Source organism: Narcine bancroftii, chromosome 1 (genome assembly GCF_036971445.1).
Source record: "Narcine bancroftii isolate sNarBan1 chromosome 1, sNarBan1.hap1, whole genome shotgun sequence".
In the NCBI taxonomy this organism is placed as follows: domain Eukaryota; kingdom Metazoa; phylum Chordata; class Chondrichthyes; order Torpediniformes; family Narcinidae; genus Narcine; species Narcine bancroftii.
This window is the reverse complement of record NC_091469.1, coordinates 101,587,621-101,613,671: the sequence shown is the minus strand read 5'-3', so window position 1 is coordinate 101,613,671 and position 26,051 is coordinate 101,587,621. Positions and strand designations below refer to the sequence as shown.

Here is a 26,051-nt window from a genome sequence, read left to right as displayed (position 1 = left end):
TATTCCAGAAACAATTGTACTTTCTTCCAAAAAGATTGTATATATACATGACCAAACAGCATAGAAAAAAGTTCCAACAGCGTTACCACATCTAAAACACAAATCTGATTCATGAAAACCATATTTTTTTAGCTTTTCAGGTGTTAAGTATAATTGATGTAAAAAATTATAATTAATCATTGCATAGTGTGCATTTATCAGTCTAGTTACACTATCATAACAAATATTTGACCAATCATCCTCGGAAAAAATAAAACCAATTTCCACTTCCCATTCACCTTTAGATTTATCTCAACCCTTTTTATCCATACCATCCTGTAATATTTGATACATAACTGAAATATAACCCTTCTCTGGTACCTCCATAAGAAAAGTCTCAAATTTAGTCATTTCAGGTAAAATCATATCTCTACCAAACACATGCTTTACCAAAGATCGAATTTGATAATTACAAAGATAATAACAAAGAATTCTTATCAATACCATAACTGTCCCTTATCTGATCTAAAGATAAAAATTTACCTTCTTTAAAACAATCTCCCAAATTTTCCACACCTTTAAATCTCCAATATAATAAACTTCGATTATGTATTGGGAAAGAAATAAGTTGATTATTATACAACGGAGTTAAGGCCGACAATTCACCACTAGAACCTATAATTTTCTTTTTCTTTGTCAATAACTTCATTAAATGTTTTAATATTGGCACATTATGTTGCCTATATGAAATTGATGTATTTCAAATTCAAAAATATTTGCCATCTCAATTTTGGCCCAATTAGGGGGCCGTTCCAAATCCATCAATGAACTAATAAATTTAAGTTGGGCTGCTTCATAATAATTTTGAAAATGTGGTAAACGTAATCTCCCTAGGTCATATTTCCAAGTTAATTTATTCAAGGCTACTCTTGAAAATTTACCGCTCCATAAAAACTCCCTAACCATTTTATTCAAATTTTGAAAAAAAAATAACATAACATAACAATTTACAGCACGGAAACAGGCCATTAGGCTCTTCTAGTCCACACCGAGCCAAACACCCCTCTCTAGTCCCACCTCCCTGCACAATGCCCATAACCCTCCATCTTCTTCTCATCCATATACCTGTCCAACCTTTTCTTAAATAATACAATTGACTCCGCCACCACTATTTCTCCCGGAAGCTCATTCCACACGTCTACCACTCTCTGAGTAAAGAAGTTCCCCCTCATGTTACCTCTAAACCTCTGCCCCTTAATTCTTAACTCATGTCCTCTTGTTTTAATCTTTCCTCCTCTTAACGGAAATAGTCTATCCACATCCACTCTGTCTATCCCTTTCATAATCTTAAATACTTCTATCAAATCCCCTCTCAACCTTCTACGCTCCAAAGAATAAAGACCTAATCTGTCCAATCTCTCCCTATACTCTAGATGCTTAAACCCAGGTAACATTCTGGTAAACCTTCTCTGCACTCTCTCCACTCTGTTTATATCCTTCCTATAATTAGGCGACCAGAACTGCACACAGAACTCCAAATTAGGCCGCACCAACGTCTTATACAGTCTCAACATCACCTCCCAACTCCTATATTCCATGCAATGATTGATAAAGGCCAGCATACTAAAAGCCTTCTTCACCACCCTATTCACGTGAGTTTCTACCTTCAGGGAACGATGTACCGTTACTCCTAAATCTTTCTGCTCTTCTGTATTCATCAATGCTCTCCCATTTACCACGTATGTCCTGTTCTGATTCTTCTTACCAAAATGAAGCACCTCACACTTATCAGCATTAAATTTATTCAAGTAAATACGGAATAGATTGAAATAAATATTGTATACATGGAAAAATATTCATCTTAATTGTATTTAAAGATATCACCATCGGATGGTCTGAAGATTGTTGAAATCTATTAATCAAACTAATCACACTTAAAATATTATCCAAGGCATATCTATTCTTTATGAAACCTGTTTGATCCATATGAATCAGCTTAGGTAAAAACTTAACCAATCTATTTGCTAAAATTTTAGCTATAATTTTATAATCTACATTCAACAACGAAATTGGTCGATATGAAGATACATTCAAAGGATCTCTATCTTTCTTTGGAGTTACTGTAATTAAAGCACTAGAACAAGACTCAGGCAATTCATAATGTTCTCCATTAAATAGATGGGGGAGAGCCAGTGGATGTGGTGTACCTGGACTTCCAAAAGGACTTCGATAAGGTCCCGCATAAACGACTGGCTTCCAAAATCAAGGCTCATGTGATTGGGGGAAAAGTACTGATGTGGATTGAGAACTGGCTGGCAGGTAGAAGACAGAGAGTTGGGATAAATGGCTCGTTTTCTGAGTGGCAAGCGGTGACCAATGGGGTGCCACAGGGATCTGCACTTGGACCCCAACTGTTCACAATTTACATTAATGATCTGGATGAGGGGTTTGGATGTAATGTCTCCAAATTTGCAGATGACACTAAGCTAGGAGGGGTTGTGTGCACGGAAGAGGGGGTCAGGAAGCTCCAGTGTGATTTGGATAAATTGAGGGACTGGGCAGATACATGGCAAATGCACTACAATGTGGATAAATGTGAGGTTATCCACTTTGGTAATACAAACCGGAGGGCAGATTACTATTTGAATGGCAATAGATTAAGAGATGGGGAAGTGCAGAGAGACCTAGGGGTATTTGTACATCAGTCTCTAAAGGCGAGCATGCAGGTACAGCAGGCGGTTAAGTTTGAGTATAGGAAGAAGGATACCTTACTGCAGCTGTACAGGGCCTTGGTGAGACCACACCTGGAGTATTGTGTGCAGTTTTGGTCACCTTATCTAAGGAAGGATGTTCTTGCAATGGAGGGAGTGCAGAGGCGATTCACCAGGCTGATACCTGGAATGGCAGGAATGACTTATGAGGAAAGATTGCGCAAATTGGGATTGTACTCGCTGGTGTTTAGAAGATTGAGAGGGGATCTCATAGAGACATATAAAATTCTGACAGGACTGGACAGAATGGATGCAGATGGGATGTTTCCATTGATGGGAAAATCCAGAACCTGGGGCCATGGTTTGAGGATAATAGGCAAACTATTTAGGACCGAGATGAGGAGGAATTTCTTTACCCAGAGGGTGGTGAATCTGTGGAATTCATTGCCACAGAGGGCAGTAGAGGCATGTTCATTAAATATATTTAAGAGGGAATTAGATATAATCCTTCAGAATAAGGGTATTAAAGGTTACAGAGAGAAGGTGGGGATGGGGTTCTAAACTTTAAGATTAGCCATGATCTCATTGAATGGCGGAGGAGGCTCGAAGGGTCGAATGACCTACTCCTGCTCCTATCTTCTATGTTTCTATGTTACTATGTTTCAACCTGACGTAGTACATTTCCAAACACCGTAGAGAGGTCATCGTAAAAAATTTTATAAAGTTCAACTGAAAATCCATCATTACCAGGCGATTTACCGTTCGACATTTCCATCATAGACATTTTAATTTCCGAGTCAGTAAATGGTGCTTCCAACTCCTGTATATCTATATCCTCTAACGTCGGTAAATTCAACTGTGATAAAAAACGATCAATCGATCCGTTTTCTTGTTTTCCATCATTTTTATAAAATGAACAAAATTCATCATTAATCTCACGAGGTTTATACGTAATAAGCGAATTCCATCTAACAGCATTAATAGTCCTCGAAACCTGTTCCTTCTTTAATTGCCATGCCAATACCTTATGGGCTTTCTCTCCCCATTCATAATATCGTTGTTTAGTCCTATTAATCATACATTCAAATTGATAAGATTGCAAAGTATTGTATTCCAGTTTCAACCTAGACAATTCTATTTTCTGATCTTCTGTAGCATCTCTCTGAAACTCCTTTTCTAACTCACTAATCCGTTTCTCTAACTCAAGACTCTGATTTAATCGATTCTTTTTTTTATTTTAGAAGTATAACTAATTATTTGTCCTCTTAAATAAGCTTTCACAGCGTCCCATACTACAAATTTACTGTGAACAGAATTAGAATTTTCTTTCAAAAAGAAATTAATTTGTTTTTTTTTAAAAATCAATAAATTCCATATTTTTTAACATTATATTAAACCTCCAACGATAAGCCACTTGAACTTTCTCAGAAGTTATATATGTAAAGTATAACAGAGAATGATCCGAAATCACCCTGCTTTTATATTCCGCTTGTTGTATTTTCCCCTGTAAACGTGGCGATACTAAAAAAAAATCAATCCTTGAAAACGATTCATGTCTAGCTGAATAAAAGGAGAAATCCTCTGTCGACTAGGGTGCAAAATAGTCTGGCGCCAGCCCTGGGTGCTGTCTATAAGGGGTTTGTACATTCCCTCGTGACTTGTGTGGGTTTTCTCTGCATGCTCTGGTTTCCTCCCACCCTCCAAAATATAGAGGTGTAGATTAATTTGGTGTAATTGGCACAAGTTTCAATAACCAAAATCGGCTTCTACTGTAAATAAATAAAATAAACATAATCCTCTCTAGGAAAGGGGCTGTTTCCCATTTCAATGAGAAATTTAAAATATCAAAAGATTAAGTGGTTTTGTGGTGATGCACATCTCTGACAGCAGGTGAACCAGCTCCTGGCCCTGCTGGGATTGTCTTTTCTGCTGGCCGGGTCAGGTCTACATATGCGTGGGGCAAAGTCGTGACGTGGTTTCCAGTGCCAGGGTAGGACATGCCCGTGGCCTCATAAGGTGCAGTGTGGGAAGTTTCAATAAACAACTGGAGTGCAGATGAGCCCACTGAGTACTGGTCTCGTTCTTTCGACTCCATTTAGCTGCCATTACATTGGTGATCCCAACGGGTCCAGGTGGTTCTGGACTCAACATTATGGATGCTGCAGCAGTCAGTGTAGTCTCCCTTAAACTTACCACTTTCTGGATGCTTTGAACATGCATTTGTTTTGGACAGGCAGAAGCAGAGTTCCAGATAAAGCAGATGACCTCAGACTCCATCAAGTACTACTATGTCGTCAGCTCGCTGGACCAAGAAACCACAGCCAGAGTGGATGACCTCATACAGACCCCACCAGAGGAAGGTAAAATATTCTGCTTTGAAGGCACTCCTCATCAGCACCTATGGGCTCTCTAGAAGCCAGAGAACAGTCAGGCTTATGCACCTGCATGTCCTAGGGGACTGAATGCCATCTGCCCTTACTGATGAAATGCTCATGCTGGCAGAGAGCCACAAGCCCTGCCTCATGTTTGAGCAGGCATTCTTAGAGCAGATGCCCGATGACATCCAGCTGCTGCTAGCGGATGCATATTTCAGTGACCCTTGTAAAGTCGCAGCGAAGGCAGACATTCTCTGGTGCACCAAAAGAGGGAACGAATCCGCCATGAATCAGCTGATGCGTTCCTAGACAGAGCAGCAGCCCAAAACCCAAACAAGGGGTGAACAGCTAGTCGATGGACATTGGAGGCCACTGAGCTTCTTCAGCCATCATTTGCATCCCCCAAGTTAAAATACAATGTTTTTGACTGGGAACTCTAGCCCTCTATCTCACGGTCAGGCATTTCCGTTACTTCCTTGAGAGCAGACCCCTGGTCGGCACACCAGCAATGCCACTTAGTATATGTCTCGGAATTCACTGCCTACCAACCACAGTCTAACAGTCTGATAGAACGTTTCCACCGCCACCTAAAGTCGGCACTCATGGCCTGCCTGAATGGACCCAACTGGGAGGACAAGCTCTCCTGGGTGCTCCTTGACACTTGGACAGCACCCAAGGAGGTCCTCCAGGCCTCCTCAGCTGAATTGATATACGGTACCCCTTTGACCCTCCCTGGAGAATTCCTCCCCACCACCAATGGCACAACAGCAGGGGCAGCACTGCAGAAACTGAGGAACAGGTTGGGCTTCCTGGCACCATAACTACCCTCCCACCACAGTCACCACTCCACCTCAATCCCCACAGACTTGAAGACAGCTGACTACGTGTTCATTCGCTGAGGTATGCATACCCTCCCTCTCCAGTGACCCTACAGGAGTGGCAACATGTCGCACTAGACATTGGGGACAGGAGGAACTGCCTGAAGCCTGCACATCTCGACCTCAGCCAGCCAGTTTCCCTAGAGCCAGCCAAGCGTAGGGGCAGGTCCCCTAAGGTGAAATTAACACAGGATTCGGGGGCACGGCACACTATTGGCAGTTCAGGGGAAGGGGAGGTTGTGTAGCGGTGCACATCTCTGATAGCAGGCGAATCAGTTCTGCGTGTTATGGTCGTGGCACCGGAGCAGCCGCGTCTAGATGGTGCCGCCGGGTCGTCTTTTCTGCCGACTGGGTTGGGTCCGCATTCGTGCGGGGCAACGTCATGACGTGGTTTCCAGCACAAGGGCGGGACTTGAGGTGCAGCATGGGAAGTTTCAATAAACTACTGGAGTGCAGATGAGCCCACTGAGTACTGATCTTGTTCTTTTGACTCTACTTAGCTACTGCTACAGTTTTATCATTATAACAGTACTCTTGAGACCCACACTAGTAACAAAGGGAATGTGGTTAAAATCCCATTATGGCAGAATTAATTATTTTTAAACAATCTGTCAATAAATAATTGATATTAATAAAGGTGAGCCTGAAGCTATTGTCGGTGATGGTGTATAAATCCAACAAATTCTCTAGAGTTCTGAGGGGAGAATCATCTATTTGCTGCCCTCATCTGGTTTGCACTTTGTAATTTTGGTCCTCTGCCATCTGGTTTCTTCACGACATAAAGTGGCTTTAACACCCAGTGCATTAGGTGGCAGTTTTCATTGTAAGACCCGCATCTCAAAGATTTAAAAAAATGCCTGTAACTGTAAAGAAATGTGATGTGGAGGGATGAGTCAGTTAGTTTGCAGATGATACAAAGGTTGGAGTTGTGGATACAGTCGAAGGTTGTCATGGGTCAGCAGGATATAGGCAGGATGCAGAGTTGGGTGGAAAAGCAGCAGATGGTGTTCAATCCAGATAAATGTAAAGTGATGCATTTCGGAGGGTCAGACTTGAAGGCAAATATATGATTAATGGTAGGATAGTTAACAATATGGAAGAACAGAAGGACCTGGGGCTCCAAATCTATGAACTCTCAAGGTTGCCATCCAGGATGATGATAGTTAAGAAGGCCTATAGTATACTGGGCTTCATTAGTCAGGAGTTGTGAGGTAATATTGCAGCTCTATAAATCTCTGATGAGACCACACGTGTTCAGTTCTGGTCTGCTCATTACATGAAGGATGTCAAAGCTATCGAGAGGATGTAAAGGAGAGTAACCAGGTTATTGTCTGGATTGGAAAATAAGTCTTAAGAGGAAATTTTAGCAGAGCTAGGGTTTTTCTCTTTGGAGCAAAGAAGGATGAGGGGTGACTTAATAGAGATCTACATAATTATGAGAGGCATAGACAGCTGGCACCTTTTTCCAAGGAGTAGCAAACACCAGCAGACATCTGTACAAAGTGAACGGAGGAAAGTTTAGAGGAGACATCAGGGGTAAGATTTTTATACAGACTTGTAGGTGCCTGAAATGAGTGGCCATAGGTGGTGATGGAGGCTGGAACAATAAGGGCTTTTAAGAGACTCTTAGACAGGCATTTGGATAAAAGAAAAATAGAGGGTAGGCATATAGTTCGGCACAAGTGCCAAAGGGCCTGTAGTGTGCTGTTAAGTTCTATGTTAAGTGTTCAACTTTCAATTGCCTCTTCCTCATCCTGAAGACAATGAAACAAACATTTTTGGCTGAAACATGTGGCTACAGATGTTATACTGCCCAACCCATTTAAGGGTTTGGATGGTGTTTAATCTTATGCAGGATGATAGCTCTTTTGCTATACGGGGGAAACTGATTTACTTTTCCTTTGTAGGTGCATTGTGCCCAATTACACTTCTAATCTGGTGTTTCATGATTCACTTAATTAAATGTGGGTTCATACAACCTGAGTTCAGAACTCAAGTATTTTCAGAAAACTACCCCAATTCAGAAATTCCGTTCATCACAGGGCGTTATCTTCACCACTGACTTTTAAGCATGTAGTCAGTCTTGGTTAGTTGAAAGCACTGGTGTGCATTCCAACACTATACTCAATCCACAAACAGTGCCAACAATCAGAGCAGCATGCACTACATCCAGGCCTTGTTTAGTATTTGTTTCTTTCATTGCAACATTGAATTTTAGCAGTGGTGGAGTGAACAAAAACAACCAGGAAATGTGCAAGATACCATGTTTAATTTTCACATAATTTCTGTACATATTACCCTGTGCAAAGGGTATGTGTATTCCAGACTTAGCCGCTTATATTTTTCTCCAGCACAGGATCATGAGTTCACTTCATTAATTATCATTTGCTTTGATTCATCCCTCCCCAAGAAAATTATTTGACTATGTCCCTACTTCCAAGACTTTGGTTAAAATTTAGTGGATGATATCATCATTTATAAGGACAAGGGGACTCACCTAGGTTTATGTGTAAAAAAAATTATGTAAAAATTTGGTACTGAGGTAGAGGATCATCCATGACCCTATTGAATGGTGGCACAGCAAATGATAGTTTGAATGTCCTGTACTATTTCTTACCATTTAAAAAAAATTTAGACAATCACCATGGTAACACATCCTTCCGGCCCATTCCATGCCACTCAAATACATCATTTGACCTACAAATCCTGTACATTTTTGAATGGTGGGAGGAAACCAGAGCACCCGGAGGGAACTCACTCAGACACCTTTTTGCGGCTGAGATTGATCAGCAGACTGTCACATTTAGATCATAAGACAATTGTATTCTGGATGGCATAGCTGGTCAACCACCAGAAATTCACTCTTTGTCATTGACTTTTTTCATGTCAATTGAATATTATTTCTCATACTGGTGTACTATAGATTCTCTGAAATCTGCAGTAAATTAAGAGTATAAAAACAGAAAATGAAGGAAATAATAAGTCAGACAGTATCTGTGGAGGAAGAAACAATTAATATTATAGTTCACTGGACTGGATCATTATCTGCTTTCACTTTTCTCTGATCACCAATTTTACCTCTCAAGTGAGTTCCTGGTTTTCTTTCTCCTTATGATAATTTTTGTATGGCTGAAAATTTACACACATAAGCCACTCTATGCCAGACAAACCTTTATGCACCATTATGAATGTTAATAGATCTCCAGTGGTGTGAATTAGATAGTTGGTGGTAAAGCAATAAAACTGCAGATTTTGCATATCTAAAATTTAAAACAGAAAACATTGGGGGGACTCAGTAGGTTGGGTAGCATTTGCGAAGAGATGGAGGCAGTTAATATTTCAAGTCAATCAGAACTGGAAACATGAGAAACAAATGTGCTTTAACATTCTGAGAAATAGTGGAAAAATTAAAAGTAAACACAGGATGGCTTTAGATTCAGTGTTACAACATCAAACCAGCAACCATAAAGAAGGCAGATCACACAGGGGTAAAGATGAACAATTACTTTATTAACAAAAAATCTTACCTTCAAACTTTAATTCAAAATCCTCCCTTTATAACAATGCCCACTGGTTACTATGCAAATTCCTATAACAGTGTAAAACTAATAAATTCCCCAGCCTAAACATAACATATGTAATTAAAGTCTAAGTAATATTTCCAACCAGCGCACTGAAAAACTTAGACACAAAACAAACACAAAACACACAAGAATCACAAAACTTTGATCTCAACTGAACCAAAGATCATAAACAAAATTCAGTTTGTTTGGTAAACTGAAGCCAAAAGATCTTTGAGAGAGAGAGAGAGCACAAAATTCAAAGTTGTCTTCTTGTGTTGCTTGCAGAGAGAGGAACAGGAACCATTGGCTTGGTCCGAATCCTTCTGGCTGCCTTCAGAATGTTCATCCTTTTTGAAATCCCAACATTCTAAACTGTCCACCAGACCATGGCTCATGCTCTGGGTCTTCTTCCACTCCACAGCACCACCCAGTGGTGGTTAATCATCCAAGTCCAGAAATTTTTAGATCATTTTCTGCACATGCTCAGTCCGTCTCCCACACTCTCAGCAGTCCACCTTCACCTTGGCTCTCTACGGCAAAATGTCATTTTTTTACATTAAACCACACAACACAAAGGCCAATACACAACACAGAACTCTGTAACACCTCCCCTGCTAAAAATAAATTGGTCCACAAGAACAAATTTTTAACAATTAATGGAAGTATTACATAAATAAAATAAAAACTCAATTTTTTTACAGTAAGTATGTGATTAGATTCATATCTACCCAGATTAACATCTTGACAAACAATCTGCTATTACATTATCTGTCCCCTTTATGTGTGTAATAATTAAATCATACTCTTGTAATAGTAAGCTCTAATTCAATAACCATCTTCTTATTTTTCATTTTAGACAGAAAAACTAATGGATTATGATCAGTATATATTATTAACATTTTGTGAGCAGTACAAATATACACATCAAAATATTGCAATGCTAAAACAAGTGCTAATAACTCCTTCTCAATGGTTGAATAATTTTGTTGATGGTTGTTAAACTTTTTCGAGAAGTACAAAATAGGATGTTCTACTCCATCACCATCCTTCTTCTGTAAAAGTACAGCACCAACCGCTTCATCACTGGCATTCACGGCTAAAGTGAATGGCTTTTCAAAGTTAGGGGACACAAGTACAGGCTGATGGCATAAAATGGTCTTTATCTTCAGAAACGCTTCCTGGCATGCATCTGACCAGATAAATTTTTATTTCTTTCCAAGTAGTTTTGTTAATGACAATGGAATTTCTGGAAAATTTTTACAAAATCTACGATAGTTGCTAATCATACCTAGAAATCTCTGAAGAACTTTCTTATTACCAGGGATAGGGAATGCAGTGATAGCCAATACTTTCACTCCAACCGGTGACACCCGTCCCTGTCCTACCATATAACCCACATAAATGACAGTGGCATGTCCAAACTCACTCTTGTGTAAATTCACTGTGAGGTGCGCTTCCACCAGTCTCTGAAATAACTGCTCTAATTCAAGCATGTGTTCTTCCCATGTATCCGTACTAATTATTAAATCATTGATATAGGCTCCTGTGTGCTCTAAATCCTGAATTACTGCATTAATCATTCTCTGAAATGTGCCAGGTGCATTTTTCATCCCGAAAGGCATAACATTATACTCATACAATCCCGAAGGTGTAACAAATGCAGAAATCTCCCTGCCTCTCTCTGTCAAAGGAACACACCAGTATCCTTTTAAGAGATCAATCTTTGTAAAAAATTTAGCCTTCCCCACCTTATCTATACAATTATCTATTCTGGGAAAAGGGAATGCATCAGTCTTTGTCACCATGTTTACCTTTCGATAATCTGTAAAAAAAACTAATTGAGCCATCTGGCTTAGGTACCAGAACACAGGGTGAACTCCAATTTGAACTTGATTTTCAGATGATGTCATTTTGGAGCATATAATCTACCTCTTGATCCAACAATCTGTTCTTTTCCTGATTAACTCAGTAAGGATGATGCTTAATAAGCTTAGCATCACCGACCTCCACATCATGACAAACCACAGTAGTTCTTCTTGGAACATCTGGGAATATATCCTTAAGTTTCATAAGTAATGTCTTCATTTCTTCCCTTTCTGATTTAGTCAAATGCATTAACTTGGTTTTTAAGTTTTGCAAAACTATGGAATTTTCCAGCCTGGGGCTTATTGCTTTCTGTGCTCCATGACCTTCCATGAAACTTATCTCCTCCTTACTTTCCTCTATAACTATCACCTTGGTTGGAATCCTAGTTTCCTCCTCAGTCATTTTCTCAAAGTAAGGTTTAAACATGTTCACGTGACAGACCTGTGTCTCTCTTCGACAATCAGTCATCTCAATGACATAGGTGACGTGGTTAATTTTTGATTTCACCTTGTATGGTCCTGAAAACTGAGCTGTCAAAGGATTTGACTGCATTGGAAACAAAACCAATACTTTGTTGCCAGGTTTAATGTCCCTAATTTTTGCTTTTTGATCATACCGAATTTTCATTTCTCCCTGAGCAATCTTAAAATTTTTCCTTGCCATCTCGCAAGCCTGATGTAATCTGTTCTTAAATTTGAAAACATAATCCAACAGATTTGATTGTATATCATTATGTATCCACTGTTCCTTCAACAATAGTAATGGACCCCTGACTTCATGATCAAACACCAACTCAAATGGACTAAAGCCAAGAGGCTCATGAGTTGCCTCTCTAACAACAAACAATAACAAATGGATTCCTTCATCCCAATCCTTATTATTTTCCATGCAATAAGCCCTCATCATATTTTTCACAGTTAAATGGAACCTTTCCAAGGCCCCTTCATTTTCAGGATGATAGGCAGATGACATAATTTGATGGGCTCCCAATTCATACACCACCTGTTGAAATATTCCAGACATAAAATTATTCCCTTGGTCCGATTGAATTTCCCTTGGTAGGCCAAACAGTGTGAAAAACTTTAGCATAGCCTTCACAATTGTCTTTGCTTTAATGTTTCTCAGGGGAATAGCCTCTGGAAACCTTGAAACTGTGCACATTAGTATTAACTAATATTAACTAGTATTATTCATTTCCTGCTTTGGTTTTTGGCAATGGGCCAAGACAATCCACTATCACTTTTGAGAAGGGCTCCCCAAAAGCAGGGATGGTTTGTAAAGGTGCCACTGGTGGTCCTTGATTAGGCTTGCCCACCAGTTGACAAGTATGACAGGTTCTACAAAAGTTCACAACATCCTTTCTTAATTTCGGCCAATAAAACTGTTTCCTTATCTTTTCTACCATCTTCTTCACTCCAAGATGACCTCCTAAAGATGTACTATGAGCCAACTTTAATATTTAATTCCTGTAAGTTTTGGGAATTACAACTTGCCTCATTACCACCCAGTTTTCACTGGCAGATAACACTTGTGGTCTCCACTTTCTCATCAGTATTCCATCTTGAACAAAGTAACCTACTGTCATAGTTTCAATTTACTGGTTAGACAGAATCTTATCTCTTATCCCAGCAAGATCAGGATCATGCTTTTGTCTAGCTATTAATTCTTCTCTTGACAACAGCAAAGGTGGATCCTTAGGTTTGTCCTCAATGTTTGTCTCCACTACAGGATCATCACAGACTTTCTCTACCTCTACCTTTTTTCTAGACATGGCTCTAGTAATGGCACACGCAGGGTAGATTTCCAAATCCTTTTCAGACTCATAAACCAATGGCTTACTTGTGAGTTTCATCGCAGGTATGACTTTACCCTCTGCTAAATCATTCCCTAACAAAAGAGAAACTCCATCCACCAGCAGACTTGATCTTATCCCTATCGTAACTGGGCCATTAACTAAGTCTGATTTCATCACTCTTCTATGCAAAGGTATAGGCTCCACTTCACCACCAATCCCTTTAATTAAATTCACATCTCCAGTATCGGTCTCCTCACCAAAATTCAAAACGTTGCTTAATACAAGCGATTGGGCTGCTCCAGTATCCCATAGGATTTTAACTGGCACTTGATTGGATCCTTCTTTAACCGAAATGAAACCTTCAGTCATAAAATATCCCTAACTTTCTCACTCTGAACACAGGCAGTTGGTACCACCCCTTTCTCTTTCTTCCTTTTCAGTACAGGACAATTTGCTATTATGTGCCATGGCTTCTTACAACAGTGGCAAATAACACTCGAAAATTTTTCCTTCACCCATTTCTCTTCCTCTCTTCCTTTAACCTCACTTCTAGATTTTCTTTCTACTCTACTTGGATTTTCACCAGTATTCCTTTGAAAGGTTTTCCCTGGTGTCCACTTAGGCTTGTGGGTTAAAGCATATTCCTCTGCGAATTTAGCCAATTCTTGTCAAGTTTTTTATATTTTTCTCTGCCAAGTACACTTGAATATCGTCAGAACACAATTTTTAATCTCCTCCATCAGAATGATTTCCCTCAATAAACCACTGATCAAAACACACAATCTTCCTATAAGCAAAATCCAGGTAAGATTGGGTTGCTGCTTTTTTAAACTCCTGAACTTTTGTCTATAAGCCTCTGGGACTAGTTCATAAGATCGGAGTATAGCTGCTTTCAAAATTCATAATCAGCTGCTTGTTGTACAGTGAGACACGAGTACACCTGTTGGGCTTTCCCTTTAAGAACACTTTGTAGCAGGAGTGACCACTGGTCTGGTGGCCATTTTAAATTTACAGCTACCTTCTCAAAATGTTGAAAATACTGGTCTATTTCAGCTTCTTCAAATGGAGGAACTCACCTCTACTAACCAGAAACCTCTCCTCCTGACCAGCACATGGGTTTTGGGCTTCTCCCTTGGGTTAGGTTCTGCCAATTTAGTTAGTTCTAGCTCATGTTTCCATTTTTTCTCTCTCTCCTCCCTTGCGACTGCTATTTCCTCCCTTTCTGCCTGCCTTACTGCTTCCCATTCAGCTTTCCTTTCTGCCCCTCTTTTTTCCTCTAACTCTAGTTTTCTCAAAGCCAACTTTACTTCCTTGAAGTTTTCACCTTTGGAAACTGTTCTAATGTAGCTTCTTCAAATACCCACTTTCCTACATAGTGCTTAACTCATTTTTTTCCATCCTTGTTCTTATTGTAAGTTTTAACTTGCCAACTATAACCATCAGTTCTGACCTTTTTCGCCATTTTTAAATTAACCATTGAAGGGTTAGTTATGAACTGGTCAATATTCATAGTTGCTGGTGATTTATACACTCACCGTTTATTTTTAATTTCAAGCTGGAGGTTGAGTCAAACTCAGACGACTGATAACTAAGTACAAGTCAATTGCCCCTAAAGCTTCCAAATTGATTTGATCCTGAACAATACCCCCAAATTATGTTACAAGATCAAATCAGCAACCACAAAGAAGGCAGATCACACAGGGGTAAAGATGAACAATTACTTTATTAACAAAAATTCACCTTCAAACTTTAATTCAAAATCCCCCCCCTTTTATAACAATGCCCACTGGTTACTTTGCAAATTTCTATAACAGTGTAAAACTAATAAATTCCCTAGCCTAAATATAACATATGTAATTAAAGTCTAAGTTATATTTCCAACCAGCACACTGAAAAACTTAGACACAAAACAAACACAAAACACACAAGACTCACAAGACTTCGATCTCAACTGAACCAAAGATCATAAACAAAATTCAGTTCATTTGGTAAACTGAAGCCAAAAGATCTTTGAGACAGAGAGAGCACAAAATTTGATGTTGACTTCTTGTGTTGCTTACAGAGAGAGTGGAACAACTGGCTTGTTCCGGATCCTTCTGGCTGCATCCTTTTTGAAATCCCAACATTCTAAACTGTCCTCCAGACCATGACTCATGCTCTGGGCCTTCTTCCACTCCACAGCACCACCCAGTGATGGTTTATCGTCCAAGTCCAGAAATCTTTAGATAATTTTCTGCACATGCTCAGTCTGTCTTCCCCTCTCTCAGCAGTCCACCTTCACCTTGGCTCTCTAAGGCAAACTGACATTTTTTAACGTTAAACCACACAACACATTGGCCAATACACAACACAGAACTCTGTAACACAGTACATAGTCCAAAGTGTAGGAAACAAAAGCTACATGTTGGCTTATGAGTTCTGAGGAAGCTTTGGTAGAGGAAAAGGACCAGTTGGGTGTGAGTGCAAAACCAGGATTACTTTTACATTTCTAATGTAGCTATCTCTGTTGGCTGCCTTGCACTGGTGAGAGATTGGTGTCCTGTAGTACAACTTGATAAACACTGTCTCAACCCTTTAAAAAAAACAGAAGCTTCAAATCTGAAATAAATACAGAAAAATGCTTGAAAGACTGGAGGTTGCTCTCTGATCCATAATTTCCCTTTTTTTTTTACAAGGGTAACCTTGATTAGAGGGAGGGGGTAGATTAGATTTAGTTTTTAGGGTTTTTTTGTTTGATTTTTTTCTTTTTATCAATTTTATTTGAATTAATTTGGAAAATATGGGTTTCAACATGGTTATCATAGATTAATTCAATAACCTCATGTTGAACAAGGAGCTGTCTTCTGTTGTCCATTCATTTTTTTTGGTACTTGTATATATAAGAGATGACTTGTTATGTGTTTTCCTTAAAATTTTGTATTTAAATTTATTGTTAAACTCAATAAAATATTTTTGAAAAAGAAAAAATAATCACAGAAAGATATCATTTAAAATAAATATATAAATATTTTTGAATGATTTATTCGGTTACTAAGTACTGATCATCAATCTCACAGTCTGCTGAATAGCTGGCAGTCCTGATTTTGATGCTTCTGTACATCCTTCCTGATGGTTGTGGGTCAAAGATACTGTGTGTGAATGGAAAGAGTCCTCAATAATTTTTTTGAGCCCTATTTAAGCAATACATCTGATAAATGTTATCAATAGATAAAAGGGAAATCCCAGTGATCTTCTCAGTTGTTTTGATAATCCTGTAGCCGCATGCTACTCGAAGGAAGACACACACATGTAGTGTAGTCAGGTTAAGCTCTGCGTTTTATTAGGGGCTCAGACCTGACTTTTATACTCACCACATTCCTGCCGTTTCCCCCTTTTCCTCACATCACAACACACACAATAAAAGCAGGTTTCCTGCACACTGTCCCTGACTGTTGGCTGTGCAGCAAGGCCAGTGCCATTTTGGGGTTGCTGGTCTTTATTAAGTTGCCCTTGCCATCCACCTGCCGGTTCGCTTGTTAGAATGGTGCCGCTGTGCAGATGGCTGGCCTTTAGTTGCTCTCGCTGCCCAGAGGGCCGGCTTGATCACTATGGTGGTGTGCTGCTACATGAACCTACTCTCCCAGAACCAGCGGTATTGTCTGCCTAGAGGCAGAGTTTCTGCAGGCTTCAGTGGCCTGCCTCTTTGGCATGGTGCTGGTGTCTCGACTGGGCGTGTTGGGTTCCGGTGTGTCCGCGGTGAAGACCTCCATCTTACCTCATCCAGAACGGACTCTTGTATAGCCTCTGCAGTGGTGGACGATGTGGACTCCTGCGAATGAAAACATACACACAGTCCTGTATGTCTTCGGGTATGTTAGTCCTCGTGTGTCCATGCCTGGAAGGTGGAGTCAGGGTTAGGTTGCCAACTTAGGTTGCCAGTGGAGGAAAGCTGCCAACTTGTCTTGCTGTCTGCCTGGGGATGGTACGTGTTATATACAGAGCAAACTTGGGACTATTTGATGCTGGAGCATGAACACTGCAAGACTGTAAGAGTGGTAAGCATGCTCAGTGAGACACATTATAAGAGCAGCATTACACTTGAGTGGTGAGCATGCTCAGTGCGACTGTACCAATACATGACCAGTACCTGATGTGAGTAAATATTTGTGCTTCTAAACTTACAAGCTTTTCTTAGTGTTTATTAAGACCTCTGATGGTACAACCGAGGACATAACATGGTGGCAGCAGTGGGATTGATAGAAACCCACACCATATAGAAAAAAAATCCTTATAAACCAAAATAAACACAAAGAGAAGGAAACAAAGAAAAAGCACCATTACCTGACGACCAGAGCTGGAGAAGAAAATGACCGCAGCCGCAGCAGCAACATTACACCCAGTAATGGACGGGGAAGCCAATGAAATCATAGAGGTTTTTAAAAAGTTCAAGCAGAAGTGCAACCTGGCATTCAAAAGTCTCCTCAAGGGAATCACACCAGAGGAAAAGGTTAGTTACATCCTTCTTTGGACGAGGGAGCAAGGACTAGACCTGTTTAATAGCTGGGAACTGGCTGAAGAGGAAGAAAATAACCCAGAAAGGATATTTGAAAAATTTTCCTTTCATCTGGAACCGAAATCCAACCATAGAATAAAGCGATATGAGTTCCAGGAATTAAAACAAGAGCTTGACGAGTCAGTAGATAATTTCCTCACAAGGCTAAAGAACATGGCAACAAAATGCAAGTTCAAAAAAATCAAGGAGAGAATAGTCGACCAACTAATCTGGGGAAGGGCTCACCCTGAAGGGCAGAAAGCTCTCATAAGAAAAGACAGCTTGAAACTAGCAGATGCCGCAGATGCAGCTAAGGCCTTTGAGGCCATTTGGAGGCAAATGCAATCTCTCTCCGTGCAGGCCAACATGCAGCACAGTGATAGAAGGGTCGATGCCATAAAACACACGCAGAGAAAGTCGCAGATATCCAAGAAGTGCAGAAAGTGTGGCAGAATAGACCCCTTCAATGACCGCAAGAAATGCCCCATGTATGGTTCGAAACGCAGGACCTGTGGGAAGGTCAATAGCTGGAAAAAGATGTGTAGGTCTGACACAAAAAGAGAGAGAAGCCAAGCATACAGAAGGAAAGTACACCACATCGAGGGAAGTGACAGCAGTGACTCCGACTCACTGACGCTTGTCATTGAAACAATGGAAGAAAAAGTAGTTGAGCCAACTGACTGGGTAAATTCTATAGTAGTAAAAGAAAAACCGAATGGCCACCTAAGAATATGTCTGGACCCCAAAGACTTAAACCAAGCAATCAAAAGAGGGCACTATCCAATACCAATTCTGGAAGACATCACTTCTGAATTAGCAGGATCCAAAATCTTCAGTAAGCTCGATGCCAAGAACATTCTGCTAACAACATTCAAAGCTCCATTTGGCCAGTACAAGTTCCTGCTCCTACCTTTTGGACTAAAGGTGAGCCAAGACATCTTCCAGCAAAAGATAGATGAGACCTACAGGGTATGCAAAGGCGCTGTCGGCATTCCAGCTGACATCCAGATCTTTGGCAGAGACGGAAAAACCCATGATCTCCACCTACATTATAATTTTTTATTTTTCACACTATGAATCATATCAACCAAAATATGTACAAACTTTTCTCATTAAATTTACACAGTGGTCTTTTCTCTCCCTTTTTTTCCCCTTTCCCTCCCTCCCCTCTACCCACCCCCTCCAAAACCCATAAATATTCAACACATACATTACAATAAAACCATAAAACAATATTTTCACACAAAGGAAAATAAACAAGAAAAATGCGTGTTCTATTTATTACACATTAAATCTAGTTGTTTTGTATTCTTACCATTTTCATTCTCATTTTAGGGGATGGAGGTCATAGGCAAGCTCTCTCTGTTGTGTTCCATGTATGGTTCCCAAATTTATTCAAACATTGTGACTTTATTTTTTAAATTATATGTTATTTTTTCCAAAGGAATACATTTATTCATTTCCATGTACCATTGCTGTATACTCATGCTCTCTTCCATATTCCAAGTTGACATTATACATTTTTTTGCTATCGCTCAGGCTATCATAATGAATTTTTTTTTGCACTTTATCCAATTTGAGGCCTAATTCTCTACTTCCTATGTTACTTAAAAGAAATATCTCTGGTTTTTTTGGTATGTTATTTTTTGTAATTTTATTTAGTATCTGATTTAATACTTCCAAAAACGTATTTACTTTTGTAAATAGCTGGACTTACCGGGGCTTGGGCTCAGAAAGGTCAGACTCAGGGTCGGAGGAGACAGTGAGTCAGTGCCTAGTGTCGGGTGAGAGGAGGAGGAGCCGGGAGTTAATTGGGGTTAATTGGTAAGGGCTAATAAAAGGAGTAGAAAGGGAGGGAGCGGCCAGTGAGGAGCAGCGTCTTCGGACTTTGGCTTGTGGGACTTCGGCGAGAAGGAGCTACTTGTGTGGGAAGGGTATTTATATTAAGAAAGGAGGAAATGGAGTCAGTTGGGGTAGTTAAGTGCTCCAATTGTGGGATGTGGGAAATCAGAGACAGCACAGCTGTTCCTGACGACTACACCTGCAAAAGGTGCATCCAATTGCATATAATGAGTGACCGTGTTAAGGAGCTTGAGCTGCAGTTGGATGAACTGAGGATCATAAGGGGGGCGGGGGCGGGGGCGGGGGCGGGGGCGGGGGCGGGGGCGGGGGCGGGGGCGGGGGCGGGGGCGGGGGCGGGGGCGGGGGCGGGGGCGGGGGCGGGGGCGGGGGCGGGGGCGGGGGCGGGGGCGGGGGCGGGGGCGGGGGCGGGGGCGGGGGCGGGGGCGGGGGCGGGGGCGGGGGCGGGGGCGGGGGCGGGGGCGGGGGCGGGGGCGGGGGCGGGTTACAGGGAGACAGTCACCCCTAGAAGGCAGGAGTCATGGAATTGGGTGACTGTGAGGAAAGGAGGGAGAGCGCCAGTGTAGAGTACCCCTGTGGAAGTGCCACTCAGCAATATGTATTCTGTATTGGATACTGCTGGGGGGAACAGCCTATCAGGGATGAGTCATAGGGGTCAGGTCTCTGGCACGGGGGCTGCCCCTGAGGTTCAGAAGGGAAGGAGGGATAAGAAAAGGATACTTGTAGTTGGGGACTCATTAGTCAGAGGGACAGATAGAAGGTTTGTGGGACGAGATCGGGGATCCAGGTTGGTATGTTGCCTCCTTGGTGCCAGGGTCAGGGATATCTCTGATCGAGTAGATAGCATTCTGCAAGGGGAAGGAGAACAGCCAGAAGTTGTGGTCCATGTGGGGACCAATGACTTAGCTCGAAGTCCTGAAACAGGATTATGTGGAATTAGGTAGGAAGTTAAAAAACAGGACCTCCAATGTAGTAATCTCTGGATTGCTGCCGGTGCCATGCGCTAGTGAGGGTAGAAATAGGAGGATGTGGAGGATGAATGCGTGGCTAAAGAGATGGTGCAGGGGGCAAGGGATAAGATTTCTGGATTATTGGGATCCCTTCTGGGGAAGGTCAGACCTGTACAAAAGGGACGGACTCCACTTGAACTGGAGGGGGACCAATGTGCTGACAGGCAGATTTGCTAGAGCTGTGGTGGAAGGTTTAAACTAGTTTGACAGGGGGGTGGGGAACAGAGTGTGAGAGCAGTGTCAAGGGAGCATAGCCACCTAGATAAGAATAAAAACGATAACAAAGGTAGGATGAAGATTAGAGTAGAAGGTAGAAAAGAGAATATATGTGAGGGTCATTCTCTGAAATGCATATATTTTAATGCAAGAAGCATAGTGAACAAGGTAGATGAGCTTAGAGCATAGACAGATACTTGGGGTCACGATATTGTGGCAATTAGTGAGACCTGGCTACAAGAGGGGCAGGACTGGCAAATTAACGTTCCAGGATACATTTGTTTTAGATGTGATAGATCAGGGGGTAAAAAAGGGGGAGGAGTTGCTCTGCATGTTAAGGAGGACATTACTGCTGTGAGGTGGCAAGATGGTCTGGAGGGATCGTCCAGTGAGGCTGTTTGGGTGGAATTGAGGGGTGAAGGAGACATGAGGGTGCTAATAGGGGTGTATTACAAATGGGTCAAGAAAACTAGAGAAACAACTGTGTAGAGAGATAACGTATATGTGTGAGAATCATAAGGTAGTGATCATGGGAGATTTTAACTTCCCACACATTGATTGGGATACCCATACAGTTAGAGGGCTAGATGGGCTGGAGTTTGTTAAATGTGTTCAAGATTGTTTTCTGAATCAATTAGTAGAAGAACCGACTCGGGACAGTGTAATAGTGGATCTCCTGTTAGGGAACGAGATAGGTCAGGTATCAGACATTAATGTTGGAGAACCAATTGGGTCTAGTGACCATAATTCTGTTAGTTTTAAGGTAGTTTTAGGGAAGAGCAAGAAGGGGCCTAAAGTTGAGGTTATGGATTGGAGAAGAGCAAATTTCGAAGGAATAAGAAGGGATTTAGGGAGTATTGAGTGGGACAGGATATTTTCAGGTGAGGGTGTAAATGAGAAATGGAGGATATTCAAAAAAGAAATTTTGAGGGTACAGTGAGGATCAAAGGAAAGGCTGGAAGTCATAGGGAGGCTTGGTTTTCGAGGAATATTGGAAATTTGGTTAGGAGAAAAATGGAGGTGTACAAGAGGTATAAAGAACAGAGAGCTGACAATTTGAAGGAGGACTACAAGGAGTGTAGAAGGAATCTTAAGAAAGAAATTAGAAAGGCCAAAAAAAGGCACGAAGAGGCTTTGGCAGACAGAGTAAAAATAAATCCAAAGGGTTTCTATAAGTACATTAAAAGTAAAAGATTAGTGAGGGATAAAATTGGACCCCTTGAAGATAGCGAGGGTAGGCTGAGTGAGAAGTCAGAGGAAATGGGGGAAATTTTGAATGATTTCTTTGCCTCAGTATTCACTAGGGAAAAAAATATTGAACCAGTTGAGGTAAAGAAAAATAGTGGGGAGGTAATGAAGCATATAAGGATAACCAAGGAGGTAGTGATGGCTGTGTTGAAAAAGATAAAGGTGGATAAATCTCCGGGACCGGACAAAATATTCCCAAGGACACTCAGGGAGGCTAGTGGACAGATAGTGGGGCCATTAACAGAGACACGGGGGTAGTGCCAAAGGATTGGAGGGTGGCGCATGTGGTTCCTCTGTTTAAGAAAGAGTCTAAATGTAAACCTGGGAATTATAGGCCCGTGAGTCTGACATCTGTGGTGGGCAAGTTGATGGAAAGTGTTCTGAGGGATGGTATTTACAAATATTTGGAGGTACAGGGATTGCTAGGGAGTAATCAGCATGGTTTTGTCAGGGGTAGATCATGCTTGACAAACCTGATTGAGTTTTTCGAGGGGGTTACAAAAAAGGTTGATGAAGGGAAAGCTGTGGATGTTGTCTATTTAGACTTTAGTAAAGCTTTTGACAAAGTTCCCCACAGGAGGTTAGGAAAAAAGGTGGAGGCATTAGGTATAAATGAGGAGGTAGTGAAATGGATTCAGCAATGATTGGATGGGAGGTGTCAGAGAGTAGTGGTAGAAAATTGTTTGTCCACTTGGAGGCCGGTGACTAGTGGAGTTCCTCAGGCTTCGGTCCTGGGTCCACTATTGTTTGTTATATATATTAACGATCTGGAAGTAGGGGTGGAGAATTGGATAAGCAAGTTTGCGGATGATACAAAGATTGGTGGTGTTGTGGACAGTGAAGAAGATTACCGTAGATTAAAAGGTGATTTAGGAAGGCTGGAGGTGTGGGCTGAGAAATGGCTGATGGAATTTAATACTGATAAGTGTGAGGTGTTACATTTTGGAAAGGCAAATCTAAATAGGTCATATGCATTAAATGGTAGGCTATTGAGATGTGCAGAGCAACAAAGGGATTTAGGAGTTGTGGTAAATAGTACCCTCAAGGCTGATACTCAGGTAGATGGTGTGGTGAAGAAGGCATTTGGAATGTTGGCCTTAATAAATCGGAGTATTGAATTCAAGAGTAGGGAGGTTATGATGAAATTGTACAAGGCATTGATGAGGCCAAATTTGGAGTACTGTGTACAGTTTTGGTCACCAAATTATAGGAAAGATATAAACAAAATAGAGAGAGTGCAGAGAAGGTTCACGAGAATGTTGACAGGATTTCAAAGTTTGAGTTACAGGGAAAGGTTGTGCAGACTGGGGCTTTTTTCTCTGGAGCGTAGAAGATTGAGTGGGGACTTGATAGAGGTGTTTAAGATTTTAAAAGGGACAGACAAAGTAAACATGGATAGGCTTTTTCAATTAAGAGTGGGGGAGATTCAAACTAGAGGGTATGGTTTAAGATTGAAGGGGAAAACTTATAAGGGGAACATGAGGGGAAATTTCTTTACGCAAAGGGTGGTAGGGATGTGGAATGAGCTTCTGACAGATGTGGTCGAGGCGGGATCATTGGTTACATTTAAGGAAAGACTGGATAGTTACATGGATAGGAGAGGACTGGAGGGGTATGGACTGGGTGCTGGTCAGTGGGACTAGGAGGGTGGGGATTTTTTACGGCATGGACTAGTAGGGCCAAACTGGCCTGTTCTGTGCTGTGTGGTTATATGGTTATATGGTTACATGCCCAAGTTGCATGTAATGTTGTTCCCATTTCCTTCTTAAAGCTAAAGCATCTATCCATAATGTTGAATCCCATTTTTTTTATTTTTAGAGGAGTGATATATACCCTGTGTAACCAATTATACTGTTGAAGTGCCAGTTGATGAAGTAGACAAAGACGATGTGGTCAAACAATAATCATGGCTTTTATTAGCAGAAACTCATGGAACAATAATGAAAGACAATAGGTGCATATGCAGTTATATCCAAGGGGAGTGTCCTTAACAATAGAGATAATGAACAGCCAATGTTAGTACAGCAAGGCCTCGCCAGAGGGGAGACAGGCAGCTTGGCAGACATTTACCACAGTCTCCCCCCGGCAGAAGAAGGGTTAAAATCAAAAGGACATCTGCTAGGAAAGACTGAAACAAGCGATACATGGATACGATGTTTGGTCTTGAGATATTCGAACAGCCAAAATACTCCAGTATCTAGCAAGCAATCGAAATATAATGAGATGTTTTATGAATATGTCAGCCTATCAGGTTGTTTACGAATTCTGGTGCTTCGTCTCAAAACAGGTGGCTCCTTTGCAACCTTGGGAACTGGTACAGGTCCTGGGTCAGTAGTGTGGGAAGGACTGACTTCTGGACCTGCTCCAGAATCGCCAGCATGAGGCATTGGAGCCTCAGAATGGCCATCTGAAAGCTGACTAGGGGACACAGGCTGGGGGTGGGGGTGGGGGTGGGGGTGGGGGTGGGGGTGGGGGTGGGGGTGGGGGTGGGGTGAGTCCAACCTCTCAGGCTCACTGAGTAGGGATGCGAGGAAGGGGCGAACCAGGCAAGGCCAAATCTCTTAGGGGTACAGTGTCAGTACTCTCGTCTGTGAATTTAACATGAGCGTAGTTGGGGTTAGTATGCAGTAGCTGAATTGGTTGGACTAGGGGATCTGTTTTACGTGCCCGAGTGGGGCTCTTCAGCAGCATGGTTCCAGGCTCAGATAAACAGGCTGGCTAGTCCATCACAGTTCTTGATTTCCTAGTAAAGGCAAACATGAGGTGTTTGATTTGTTGCAGTTCACAATAAAGACCAAATAGAATGTAGTGCCTCAGGCAGCACCTCCTGCTACCGGGTAACAGGGTAACTATGTGTTTTTAAAGCAAGATTAACAGTCTTCCAGACTGTAGCATTAGCCCTTTCAACCTGCCCATTGCCCTGCGGGTTGTAGCTCGTGGTATGGATGGTGGCAATCCCCTTTCGTAGCAGGGCTCGCCGCAGTTCAGTGCTCATGAATGCTGAGCCTCTTTTGGTATGAATGTAATTGGGAAAACCAAAAATGCTGAAAATTCTGTTAAGTGACTTATTGACTGACGCTGACGAGACATCAGGCTGGGGTTTCGCAAAAGGAAACTTGGAATATTCATCAATTACAGTTAGGAAATATACATTTTTGTTGTTGGAAAAGTTAACGGCCCTTTAAAATCTAAGCTAATCCTCTCAAAAGGTCAGGTTGCCTTGATGAGAGTGTCCTCTGGAGCTTTGAAGTATTGCGGTTTGCATTCTGTGCAAACGGGACAGCTTTTAGTCAGTTTCCTGACTTCTTCCAGAGAGTAAGGAAGGTTGTTAGCCCTTATGTAGTGGAAGAATCTCGTGACTCCTGGGTGGCACAGTCTGCTATGGATCTCTTTTAGCCCCTCCAGCTGAGCACCAGCAGCAGATCGTGACAATGCGTCAGAGGGATCATTTAACCTGCCCGGTCTGTACTGGATCTTATAATTATAAGTTGAAAGTTCTATTCGCCAGCGTGCCATCTTATCGTTCTTGATTTTACTTTTGTGTTTAGTACTGAACATGTAGGCTACAGATTTCTGATCAGTGACAAGAGTAAATTTTCTGACGGCTAGAAAGTGTCTCCAGTAGCGAACAGCTTCAGTAATAGCCTGGGCTTCATTTTCAATGGTAGGATGTTTAAGTTCAGGTCTGTGTAATGTGCAGGAGAAGAATGCCACAGGTCTGCCCTTTTGATTAAGGGTTCCTGCCAAGGCACAATCTGAGGCATCAGTTTCCACTTGGAATGGGACATCCTCGTCAATGGACGAGAGTGCAGCTTTGGCAATATCAGCTTTAATTCTCTCGAAAACCTTCAAGGGCATTGGAGAGAGAGGAAAAGATTTAGTGTCAAACAGAGGGCATGCCTTTGTGGCGTAGTCCTGAACCCATTTGCAGTAGTAGGAAAAGAATTCTATACACCTTTTAAGGGCTTTTGCTGAGTTTGGGGGTGGTAACTTCTTAAGGGGGACCATTCTTTCGGGTC

At 41.5% G+C, this 26,051-nt stretch overlaps 1 protein-coding gene across 1 annotated transcript in view; it reads left to right on the top strand.

The window, feature by feature from the left end:
- Positions 1–26,051, top strand: part of LOC138761745 (uncharacterized) — a 186,074-nt gene that overhangs the window by 25,439 nt on the left and 134,584 nt on the right. The window contains exon 3 of the mRNA XM_069934429.1: positions 4,924–5,050. The gene's annotated coding sequence lies outside the window, so the exon portion shown is untranslated. The remainder of the gene's footprint in view (positions 1–4,923; positions 5,051–26,051) is intronic.